Raw genomic sequence first — 13,385 nt, 5'->3', positions numbered from 1 at the left:
AATCATGTGTTTATATACTAGGATGGTACCCGTGCGATGCACGGGAGGCTTCATCTATAGTTTTTTTTTTTTTTTGAGTTTATGCCTAACCAAAATTTATAGCAACTAACTGCGCGTACGTTTATAAATAGGGGCAATATCTTCAATGTTAGTGAACTTTATATCGGATAACTTTCAAACACTTCATAATTATTCTCATAGGCAACAAATCTGGAATGAAAAAACCGACACCAACACAACAACACAACCACAACGACACCAAAACACCGTAAAGTACATTCATCAACAAACCCACCACAAACAGACTTTTAGTTTTATGACAAAGAGAGGTCACATTTTAGTGATAGATGACTACAACTTTGAATGTATTGGCTAGGCTTGTACCCGTGCGTAGGGGTGGAAATAAGTCAAGCCAAGCCAAGCTTTGTGTGGCCCAAGCTTGGCCTGTATTGTGTTTTCATGGCCCAAGCCTGGCTTGTGGCTTGTCAAAAGCCAAATTTTAAGGCTTGGTTTGGCTTATTATAAAGTCTGGCTTGACCTACAAGCCTACTTAAAAGCCTATTTAACAAACGTCAGACAATTTTATCTAAAGAATGTCGATAGGCTGACGGGCTAATAGGTCGGCGAGCTAATAAGCCTTTTTATATATCATTGCATTTCCTTTTCAAATAAATAAAAAACCTATATATCATTGCATTTCAAAGAATAAAACCTCAGTTATTTAAAACAAACAAAACTAAAATTAAACATAAACAAATCATTTAATAATAATATGTCTCACGTCTTAAACATATAAATAAAACCAATAATAATAAGTCTTAATCTCAAATAAATCTATAACAAGCCGACCTATCAAGCCAAATAGGCTTTTATGGTAGCTTGGGCTTGACCTTTATAGTTAATTAAGTCTTTTAAAAAGCTTAAGCCCAACTTTTTTAATAAACGAGTCAAGTCAAGGCAAGCCTCTGACGAACCAAGCCACAAGCCCCTGTTGGGCCGCCTGGCTTATTTCCTCCCCTACCCATGCGTTGCACGGAGCATAAATTCTACAATTTGTTAAAATATGAGTTAATATATTTTCCACATATACTATTAATTATTAAATTAAATTAAGTAATTTAGATATTGATCTCGCTTCAACAACTAGCTTTCCTGTGGTGGCTTCCTCCCCGGGGTTGGCGGAGGCTTGGGCATTACGTTGGGCTATTCTTGGCATCTCAGCTTGGTTTTAGGCGGGTATGTTTTTAAACAGATTGCTTACAACTGTTTCAAAGGTGGAAAAAGCCTCCGGAGGGAGATTCTTATTTAGTTTCATTTATTCGAGAATGTTTTTCTTTTCGTCGTTTGTTTGATGTAATGACTTTATCTTTTGTTCGCCGTTCAGGCAACTCTATTGCGGATTTTCTTGCTAGGTAAGCATCCTCCTACGCCTATTTGGTGTGGATTGAGAAGGTTCCTTTAGAAGCGATTCCGACTGTTTCTACGGAATATTTAGCGTCTATGCCGGTCCAAGTTTAATTAAATTGCAAGCAACTTTCAAAAAAAAAAAAGATATTGAACTCGTTTTAAATCACTATATAAATAACTAGTATATTTTACCCGTGCGATGCACGAGGAATATTCGTTTCTGTTTATCGTGTAAATTTGTTAAAATATGTATTACTCCCTCCGGTCCTATTTATAAGCAACAAAAAAAAAATTCACATAGTTTAAGAAATGTAGTTAAACTAGATAAAATGCATTAAATTTGTCTTGAATCAAAATAAACTTCCAAAATTACCCTTTGTTATTAGTGTTGGAAAGTGAGAAAGAGAGAGAATAATTAATGAGACACATTTTACAAGTTAGAATTAATAAGGGCATCATTGGAAAAAAATAATTAATATAGCTCAAACTTTCATTTGGTTCTTATAAAAAGGACCAAGATTTTTCTTCTCTTTCATGCTTATAAATAGGACCGGAGGGAGTATTTTTGTTATGTCTATTAAAAAATAATGGGTTAAATATGTTTTAAATTTATGATTTATACACTCGAATCTAAAGTGGTCATTGAAAATCAATTTCCTCTTATTTTGTCCCTTTTTTATGTAATTTAAAATTGTTCTTATGGCATCATAAAGCTTATGTGACAGTTTTTTTACACAGTCGACCTAGGTTTTCACGTGATTTTTCACATCAATTTTAATCTCTTAAAAAATGTCTTCCATCAAATTTAGTTATTCGCCTTTCTTCCACTTTTATGAGACCACTATTTCTCTCTCCACTACCAACCACCCATCACCAACACAACCACCACCAATCCAGCACAACCACCACCAATCCAGCATCTGATGCCCACCATTTTCCCTCACCTGACAAAATCCTTCCCTCACCTCCCTAGAAAAAGAAGAACCATGTTAAGTACATGTAAACGAAATTGTAGAAATGTGTGTCTCATTGATGAAATTATTTGTTTGTCTCATTGAACTCTACTGCTCCTGCATTTTCCAAATGGTGAGACTTAATTCGGTCAGAGCTTCTTGTTGGTAAAATAATCAAAGGGCTTCATTTTGTAAATCATAACAGCTCCAACATTCATAAGATTCAGTTAAAGAATCCACACATTTTGTAAGATTTACATAGAGCTCATAAAAATTGATCATACCAACCCAAAAATAGCAAGCTTCAAATTGCCTTCATTATCAATGAGAAGTTCTGAGCCTGCAGAGCCTTCATGGTCCATGAATTCAAAGACCATACCAATTTTTCCCTAGTATCTTCAATTCATACATGCCATTTTATTAAATAAGCACAAAAATGGAACATAAACCTTAAAAGGCTAAAATAAAGTAGATTTCACACTCCCACTAAGGGCCCTCAACAGTTGTGACATGAACATCCATTGCAATGCAAAGCACAATAGGGCAACCTAATCACTTAGCCTGCCACATAACATAACCTAGGATAGAGCATTAAAAAATCCAAAAGTCAAATCAGAACCTCAACTGAAATCACAACAAAAAATTAAAAAATATCCATGGAAAAAAAATTAAAAGTTCAGTCTATGAATTACAAAATAAAATAAAAGTAAAATTTATGACACACTTTTCCTCATAGCTTCCATTTTCCCTTGCTTCCCATGGAATACATGGTTGTCCTTCCCCTTCATTGCTTGTGCAGCTGATGTATCAGTCAAAGTAAGCTGCTCCAATCATCAAACACAAAAAAACACCTCACTTCGATGATTACATAAAACGACTCAAACAAAAGTCCAGACCCAGCAATAATAAAGGAGAAAAATGGAAACACATGCATGGTTGCAGAAATGGTTGCGGTTCTTGGTATGAGATTAAGATAACATTTTAAATACTATGAATAATACAATTTCATAATAGATACCTTGAAAATGGATCCCTATTTATATGGAAAGTTCATTGAAGTTTAGCCTTCAAAGAAGGCAATTGAAACAGTTGCTGAAAAGCTTGAACTGATTAATCTTTAGTTATTAATTCATAGATAGCAGTTCTGATTTGACTTATAAACATTATGGAAGTTTTTAATTCATCATTTTCTCCCATGAAGAACAACCCAGCCTTCCAAACTTTTAAAGCCTATAAGGATGTCAATTGTTCACTTCAACTACACTCAACAAAAGCGTTACTCAGTATAGGTGAATATTTTACAAATCCATCATTTCAGTACATCACTCATAAGAGGGCTTGAACCGTTTACAAACCATTCAAGTTAATGGAAGAACCACATATGATTTTGTATAAATATATTTTTGTTGCATAACCTTATACGTATTTAGATTTATATTACATTTGTCCCATTATTGTTATATTAATATGATCATTGCACTGAAACTGAATTTCTGGACTGGTGCACAACTTGTTGTTTTACCTTATATGACATGTCAGTATTATAATCAAGCCAGCTCGGATCCTGAACAAAATAACTGAGCGTACAAGTTTATCTGTTTCTTTTGGATGATGGTAATTGCTAACTAAACACCATATCAGTCAAGTAGAAATTCAGGGTTCTCGAGTAGACTAAATTATAGCCCCTAATATGTAATAGTTATAAAAATAATGGATTTAGGAGAACATGAATGGACTGTTAAAAATTGACAGGTTTGACAGTGAAATTGACATTCAAGGAGTGCATATGAACTACTGCTAGATAAAAACCCAATAGAGAGCATTGGACAAACCTTAGCATCAATTAGCACCAGCTGCACTGCAAGTGGCTTGCCCGGCTCAAATATTGGGCACATCTCCCACATCCTCAGCACCCGAACCTGAATTCTCCATATGTCTTTCCCATGTCAGAGGGTGGAAACATGGTTAATTGCACAGAGTTTTGAAAGACTCTCTCCATCATCAGAAATGGACACTGCAATTCACAAAAGTAACTTGACACTGAATGAATTAACAATGGTACAACACTGAATATAGTTCCAGTAATAGTATAAGAGTCTAGCCTGCTGAGAAAATAATTACATGAAGAAATCAAGCCAATAAATTGTCATATGCTACAGCCCCAAAGTCACTAAAACAACAATTAAGAGAGCAATTAAAAGGACCAAGTTAGAGTAGTATGCCACGATAGACAAAATGATGTAGCAAAGAATTTCAAAACTTGCTGAGAGAAAAAGACATACAATTGGAAATGAATGATGAGTTTAAACCTGAGGGAATCCAAATGCAAAGAGAAGAGGTAGATGCCTTGGAAACATTGCCCCCAATTGCAAGTATAAGGAATGACAAAGATATAGCATGGCCATACTCAATGCTGAGTGACTTCTTACTGAGCAAGCACCAGACCATGACTCCTCAATCAAAATAGAATTTATTGACTGCATAAGGTATTAAAGTTGTTAGCTGTCATGTAATAGACATCCTCCTATTACAATATTACTATTGGTTGATTTATCATTTGGACAAAGTTCATTTCAAAGGACCTGTTCCTGCTAATTGCTTTTTAAAATGATACTCTATGGCAGCTATAAGAATCCACTTGCAGCTGAAACTTGTAGATGATTCCGCACGCGCAGAGGCATGGAATCTGGAATCCTGTGGAAAGGAAAAAAGTTATATGAGGTGAGAGGCATATATCACATGAAAAAGAAGCATATAAAATTAAGGCATACCATCTACCCTTGTTTGGCTTTCTTCTTTCATAATCTTTCCATTTGTATTTCTGTAATGGACATGTGTAGCATCTTTTTGTTTACCCTCAAAATCTCTATCACAATAACCCGCTTTTCAAAACTAACCTTCAACTACACGACGCTTGGGAATTCAGTAATAAGAGACAGTTTTTGGAAACTGGGAAGGAAAACAAAAATAAACAAACACATTCAATAAAAAATTAGGAAACATCAAAAAAAAGAAAGAAAAGTTTTCATTTCAGAGGTAAAAATGATAAGAGATACTTATCCAACCTGATCAAGATGATATTGAAGAGATAGTTATGGTTTTGGTCTCCTCCGTGCGCTATAGCTCCTTCCCATCTCCGATATCTCGAACCTACAAAAGGGTAGTTCTAATTCAGAGTTCGATATATACAATTAGATAAAATAAAGTTTGAAGTGTCTAGCCACACATCCAAGGGAAAAAAATACATAAGAGTAATCCATTAAATATAGCAAAGAACAGAATGCTTAAGCAATGATCAAAAGGTAACAAACACGGTTTCAAAAATCAAACAACAGAATGCGAGAATAAGGAAAAAAAGACTAATTTCAAGTCTCGTAGATCACCATTCTCATTAGTCTTTTGAGTCAGCTTGTGCCACTTACACAGAAGTATAATACAAATTAGGAGTTAAGAAACATGAAGATGCAAACAAATGTATAAACCTAATAAATTAAATCTATTATAAATATACAGATTTCAAGAAGAGAAAAATCAAATATGTATCATGGAACTAACTCATAGCAAGAGTTCGAATGCAAATGGGAAACAACTCCTGTTTTGCTGGAAAACACTATCAAATCAATGATGGTCTTTAAATTTTCTTATGAAGGATGAAGCGTGTATGGCAAGAAAGTTTAGATGAAGTGAACAGAGGGAGATTTGGTCATTTTCAATTTGATGATTATTTGGCCGATACAAATAATTAAAAAGAACAAAATCAGCATAAAAGAATTTGATAGTCGCATATGGCAAAGACAGGCATATCATGTAGGCAGTGGCGTATTGTGTTGTGATCATCTTTACTTGAAGTTGTCCAAGAAATTTAACAAAACTGATTATAATATTGTGGTGGGAGTGGGATTCCATTTTGTAACACCTGCATCACTGCATGTGCTCAAATTACCATGCCCGGCTGCACCAAGGATCAGTCCCCATGAAATGCAAGAGGCTGAATAGGTTTTCTAAGCTATTTTGCAACAGATAAGTTACTTAAGAAAATAAATATGGAAACAACAAAACTGATTTGAAAGTAAAGAAAGCAAGAAAACTATGCCTTCTTTCCATTACATTTGAAATTGATCAGGAACAGGAACATCTTGTAGGCTTGAATATGTCGTGTTCAGGAATATCATTTAAGCCAGGCAATAGAATTTAAAATTTAGTAAATGAAAAACCATAAATCAATTAAGCCTTGAATACCTGAGATGTTGCTGTTGCGCCATGGAGAGGATTGAGGCCGCGAGCTGCTGCTTGGAGCGGCGGAAATCCAGATTTAACCCCGAAACCCACTCCATATCATCCCCATGAAGTCGCGATCTTGGAACCCTGCGCCTCAAAGAAAAATGAACAGAAAGATTACACTTTGACATTTCCCTTATATCAAAGGTAGCATCTAAAACACGATTCTGTAGATTCTATGTTCTTACTTCAAGTGAATCAGATCATGTAGCGATGAAATTAACAAGGTATGAACGGAGAGAAGAACTAAAACTATTCCGAAGGTGTCGTGGTTTCATGAGTTCGGCGATCTACTCATCTGAAGATGGACGAGAAGTGGTGGAGCTGGGCGAGGTAGGAGAGGTTGTGGGATGAGAATTCCATGAAGGGGATGGTGGATCGAGGTAGACATGGTCTTAAAAGAGTTTTTGCTAATAGGATATATTATTAATTTAAATCACTTATCAGATTTTATTTTTGGCTATTTTTTAAGGAAATTTCTAGGTTAAAATAAAAAAAGATATAAAATATTTACCCATTGAATATTTTTTTGTTGTATTTTTTTTGTAAGAATTAACCTGAGAATGACACGTGGAATTTTTTTTATGAGAATTAACGTGAGAATGACACGCCACTAAATCAGTCTGATAGAAGTTCTTCTTTTCTAATATATATTGATTCTCTTGAGTTGTATCTTAGTAAAATAATAATAAGTTATTGATAACAATTTTATGTTATTAATTGTAATAACTAATAATTGTCAATTATTCAGTTTCTTATATTGTTAAAAATAAATTTTTAACACTACATTTTTGTTTGTTTATCCCACTACACCCTTTCATCTATCATAACACAATTGTTTTTCTTAAAATTATTAATATAGCGTATATTTATCCTTTAAATAGACAAAGGCAAAGATTGAAACACAAAAGAAAAAAACAAAATCGCAATCGTAAGACAAAAATGTTTTTTAGGAAGATATATTTTATATGCTTAATTATCTCAACATTTCAACCTCTTACAACAGAAAAATAATTATAGAGCCATTGAGTTCTCTTTTTGAACCATAAAATTAGACTCAACATAAGTTTTATTTTATTTAACATTAATTCTTAAAATTCTCATTCTTCAGAGCACCAGAACACATGCATCCTCCCGCAATGCATTTCCCACTAGAAAACCTTGGGCATGACATCCATGCACAGTCAGAGTCAGATTCGCAAGCACTAACCAAGGCATTAAAACCTGCAAAATCCATTCACATTGTCAAAACCTTAATACTCATTGCACACACTTTTACATACCATATAACAAGCTAATTAATGAACACACAATGTATAAAAATGTAGGTTAGCTAATTGTACAAAAAGCAGAAAGCATAGATGAATACCGGGTTCCGATGCTATGAGAAATAACACAGTGAAGCAAAGTAACAAAAATGAGGATTTAACTGCCATCGTACGCTTGAGAATATAGTGATTTTTAGAATCAATGTTTTTTGCAAGAATGTAGAGCTGGGTTCAACATGGTTATATTTATAATAAAAAGTGCATTAATATTTAATAATATTTTTTACTATAAGAATATCTAAATTTGATATAAAAATATTATATAACAATAGTACTACTATTGACTTGAACCAATACTAAATGCTTGCTACCTTAGTTATAATAGTATATAAATATTTAGAGGAAAAAAATTCATTTTATTATTTATTTTCTTGGATACTTATTAGGGTTCTTGTGGTTGTTCTGAGTTGGTTTTGTATTGGGGTTTTGTGGTTTCTTTGGGTAGTTTTTTTTTTAGGCTTTGGGGTTGTTTTTTCTATGGTTGTTCCAGTTTTTTAATCCCTTTGAGGAGGGTTGTGTATCTTGCATATTTCATCATCTTATATTGAATATATTTTATCTTTCCAAAGAAATTAATCATTAATTGTTAAATTTTTCAATTTCTCATATTTAAAATTAAAATTTAATATTATTTAAATTATAATTATTAATTACAACTGGTAAATTTTTAAATAATAATAATAATTGAAATGTACTACCTTTATATTAATAACAAAAGTAGATAGTTAATAATATTTTTTTATAATCATTACTAAATGTAAAAATTTAAGCTTAATTCCAGTTTGGGTCCCTGATGTTTCACAAATGTGCGGTCTGCACCCCTTGTGTATAGGATGCTTCAAGAGGATGAGGAAGACGAGGATCCTTTGGAGCCAGCAAGAGAAGAGGAAAAAGAAGAGGAGGTAAATGAAGTTGTGAATGCGGTTGTTACTCCACCTCATGCTGACCCTACTCCGGCTTGGAAGGAGGCCGCTTTTGGGCGGATGTTCTTGAGACAAGATCGCATTCACAAGGATCTTGATCTCCATTGGAGGGGAGGAAGCACATCAGATCCCAGGTACCATGGCCCAATAGATTTCAACACATTGGAGCAAGGGATGATTGACTTGAGCATAATGCATGACGCCGGTGTTCATCCGAATTATGGTGATGGAAGGGGTGACCATGACCCCATGTAGTAATTGTGATGAGGTACCTCTATCCTTAGTTTAGGTCATGCATCTTTAGCATATTTTCCATTTATAGATTTTGTTTTTCTTTTTATCATGCATTGTTTAGTTAGCTTTTTGTTTTTATTTTGGGTCTTTTACTTCCCTATACTCACATGTTTGTTGCCCGCGAGTTTTGCTCTTATACTGGTGCCGTTTTTGAAAATTTGTTTCTTTTTGGGTACTCAAGTTGTTTTGGGGATGAGTGATTGTATGTTTGAGAAAGAGAGAAGGAGACTTCGGTCTTCCGAGTGTTTCTTTAGAAATGAGTTGGTGTGAGTCCATTAAGGGTCTATCTTTGACCCTTCACCATAAAAATTCCCTGGAGGATCCTAACTCACTTGCGATTCTTGGTTCTGTGTTGATTTCGCTCATATCATGCTTAGCGATTCTTGCTTTATTCTTGAGACTTGTAGGATTTCTTGAGATTCTGAATTTGTTGGTTGAACATTATCCTTAGTTGCCCCATTTGAGCTTTATTGGAGAATTTGTTGTAGCCAAATGATTGGGGCGGATGTTTGGTTGGAATATTGGGGGAGTGTTGGTCCATGATATGTTGATTTGGAGCTGAAAAATTGTAAGATAGTCTCTTGCCCCAAGGAAAAAATGTTGTTGAAAAAAAAAGAACTTCTAAACAAAAGTTGGAGTTGGAAAAGGAAAAAAATAGAAAAAAAAAAAAAGAAGTTGAACAGAGGGTCAAGAGACTTGTGCTAAAAAGTGTATTGTTGAAAGCTCCGGGGGTACTAAGGCAGGACCACACTCATTGTGCTTTGAAGCCTAGATTTCCTTAGGGACCAACCACCATCAAGGTTAACCAGGCCAACATTTCAACCTTTTGAAAGTCTCTTAGAATTTTTGCATGTTTGATCTTTGTTATTATTGTGTGAATGACACTCAGAACCTATGAACTCGCTTGTGTGCTCAGTGCACTAACATAACATCTCATCCTAGGATTTTTAGTTCTATATGCTTTCCATGAATGGACTTTACACTCTTCTCTTTTCGAAAAGTTGCATGAAGTAGGTTGTTGGATATTTCCCTTGGAACCAGCTGCAGTTACTCTATCCCCCAATTTTGTGGTTAGTATCCTTTGTTAGGCACTTGTTTTGGGAGCATTTCTTGCGCTTGAGGGCAAGCGAGTGTTTGCTACGCTCGAGGGCGAGTTGTCGTTGAGTATAGTGGTGTGATGACCCTATTTTAGTAGTGTTTTTAGGGTCATTTCTTTGAAAGTTTTGAGTCTTTTTCTTTGTCTCATGTAGTGTTTCATGCATTCTCATGCATTTTTATGTTTATTTGAGTTTGTGTTTAGTTTTAGTAATTTTATGGTTTTATGAGGGTCCTTTTTGCATTTTTATAGAGTTTAGGACTTGCATCAGTTTTGCCATGGTTTTGTGAGGACTAAGGAGATTAAAAACCCTTTGAATTTCTTGATTGTATAACTTGTCATGGTCCTTTAGTGCTTCAGCAGGTAACTCTTGAAGGAAGAAGGCCAAATGGTTGAAGAATTGATGAGATCATTCAAAGGGGGGGTTACAAAAGCTGAAAAGTCCCCAAATCTATGTGTCTGGCGCCCAAGCGCCCTTGCCTGGCACCTGAGCGCCAGCTTGCTAGATGGAGAAATGAAGCTATTGCTTCATGGGCGCTCAAGCGCCTCAGGTCAGCGCTTGAGCGCCCCTGCTCGACCAGAATGCTTATAAATAAGGCCTTACACCATTTTGTTCAGAACTTATGACTTTTTCTTATAATTTTACCAAGTATTGAAGCTTAGGAAGTTCTTTTAGGGCTTGTGTGAGGCTTCCACCTTGTATTTTCCAAGTTTCCTTTCAATTTCTTGTATGGATTTCCTAGCCATGAGTGGCTAGTACTCTTTATGCTTTGGGTTTCATGTGATTTCATGAATTTCTAGTTGTAATTCCTATCCCTATGCTCTTGTTCTTGAATCTACCTTGTATTTTAATTATATATCGCATGATTAGCTTGGGTGCACTCTTGCTAAAGGCTGAATTACAATCATATCGGAAGATTGTTGTGGTTTAGGGACTTGGGTTGAAATTGATCTCTCTATGCTTGCTTCTATAGGAATAGAGTGGGGAATTAGTTTTGTTGGCCTGAAATTGCATGTTATTAACCCTCATATAAATGACTAAGCACACAAGAAATTGAGTTTAGCTTTTAGTATGGGAGAATTGCTCATGTGAGGAATCAATGAGTGAGTAACTAGGCTATAACAACAAGGGATTGATTCAAGGTTTCATTTGTATAGGGTAGGTTGATTAGAAAGGATTGGATGTTCGTTGACCCAGAGCATCTTTACCAATTGATATTTTCATCTCTTTATATTTGCTATTTTTGCAAACTCTTTGTTACAAACAATCAAATCAAAATCTGAATTTTACTTGCTTTCAAAATTCACAAGCTTCAAGCTTAAACCCACTCCAGCCCCTGTGGATTCGATATTAAAACCCGGAGATATATGTGCACTTGCAGATTGTCCAACACTAGGCGAGACCTCCACCCCCCAAAGAGGTCCTGCCTAGGGGCGCTTTAGGGAAATACATGCTCCCAAGCCAAGGACGACAGAACTGGATTAACAAAAGTGGCGTAGGGATTTAAGGCAGCCGCCATAGGGCGGTCACTAGTATATAAGGGAGTTGAGCCGAGTGTAGCAAGGCCTACTAGCCCAGTTAGCTTAGGAATTAGTGTTTCTTGTACTTACCCTATGAAAGGGAGCTTTGGTATCATGTGAAGGGACTTTTGCGTCTATGCAAAAACGATTAGGCTATTACCTCACCTGCCTTATGTAGGATTTGGAGTATATACCCTTTCTAATCGTTCATTCCAGGCCAACTTCTGTTCTAAATAGAAGGGCTATTAAATTAATAAATTTAGTCTTACTTTTTTATATTTACTGGAATGAAATATAACCAATATTGTTAAATCGATTTAGGTTCCTCTTATGCAAGGTTAGCTTTAAACCGTATACTAGAGGGATCAGATATATGCAATTAAACAAGACGTGGATTGATTTGATGGTGGACCATTAATTGATAACAATTTTATTTTATTAATTGTAATAACTTATAATTGTCAATCATCTAGTTTCTTATATTGTTAAAAATAAATTTTTAACACTACAATCTTGTTTGTTTATCCCACTACACCCTTTGATCTATCATAACACAATTGTTTTTCTTAAAATTATTAATGTATCGTATATTTATCCTTTAAATAGACAAAGTCAAAGATTTAAACACAAAAGAAAAAAACAAAATCGCAATCGTAAGACAAAAATGTTTTTGAGGAAGATATATTTTATATGCTTAATTATCTCAACATTTCAACCTCTTACGACAGAAAAATAATTATTGAGCCATTGAATTCTCTTTTTGAACCATAAAATTAGACTCAACATAAGTTTTATTTTGTTTAACATTAATTCTTAAAATTCTCATTCTTCGGAGCCCCAGAGCACATGCATCCTCCCGCAATGCATTTCCCACTAGAAAACCCTGGGCATGACATCCATGAACAGTCAGAGTCAGATTCGCAAGCACTAACCAAGGCATTAAAACCTGCAAAACCCATTCACATTGTCAAAACCTTAATACTCATTGCACACACTTTTACATACCATGTAACAAGCTAATTAATGAACACACAATATATAAAAATGTAGGTTAGCTAATTGTACAAAAAGCAGAAAACATAGATGAATACCGGGTTCCGATGCTATGAGAAATAACACAGTGAAGCAAAGTAATAAAAATGAGGATTTAACTGCCAACGTGCGCTTGAGAATAGAGTGATTTTTAGAATCAATGTTTTTTGCAAGAATGCAGAGCTCGGTTCAACAAGGTTATATATATAATAAAAAGTGCATTAATATTTAATAATATTTTTTACTAAAAAGAATATCTAAATATCAAATGTAAAACGAAATATTTGGCTGAAATATTAAATATATAAATTTGTTTAGTAATATATTATTGAAAATTAATAAATAATGAAAATTAATAAATGAGGAATAATGCTTGAAAATAAAATAATTATACTCTAAATTAATAAATGAAAATTTTGAGGCTTAATTCCAGTTTGGGTCTCTAATATTTCACATATGTGCGGTTTGCACCATCTGTGTTTAAAACGTGTGGCAAGGTCCCTCATCTATCTAAAACGTGATAACCATGCCCTTCCGTCTATCTCTGTCAGTT

General features: G+C 34.6%; 1 long non-coding RNA gene across 13 annotated transcripts; it reads right to left on the bottom strand.

Annotated features, from left to right (window-relative positions):
* Positions 1–2,797: 2,797 nt before the first annotated feature.
* LOC130739477 (uncharacterized) lies at positions 2,798–7,034 on the bottom strand. Of its 13 annotated transcripts, none has more exons than XR_009019883.1 (9): positions 6,827–7,033; positions 6,600–6,725; positions 5,426–5,510; positions 5,132–5,309; positions 4,943–5,054; positions 4,643–4,837; positions 4,482–4,530; positions 4,193–4,374; positions 2,798–3,181 (listed from the first exon to the last, which is right to left on the bottom strand). It is a non-coding gene; the product is annotated as an uncharacterized LOC130739477 (long non-coding RNA). The 13 variants fall into 13 exon arrangements; XR_009019882.1 differs by having other exon boundaries at positions 4,193–4,393; positions 4,670–4,837; XR_009019881.1 differs by having other exon boundaries at positions 4,670–4,837.
* Positions 7,035–13,385: the final 6,351 nt, after the last annotated feature.

Source organism: Lotus japonicus, chromosome 2 (genome assembly GCF_012489685.1).
Source record: "Lotus japonicus ecotype B-129 chromosome 2, LjGifu_v1.2".
NCBI classification, from domain to species: Eukaryota; Viridiplantae; Streptophyta; class Magnoliopsida; order Fabales; family Fabaceae; genus Lotus; species Lotus japonicus.
The sequence above is the reverse complement of the archived record's forward strand: the minus strand, read 5'-3'. Positions and strand labels throughout refer to the sequence as shown.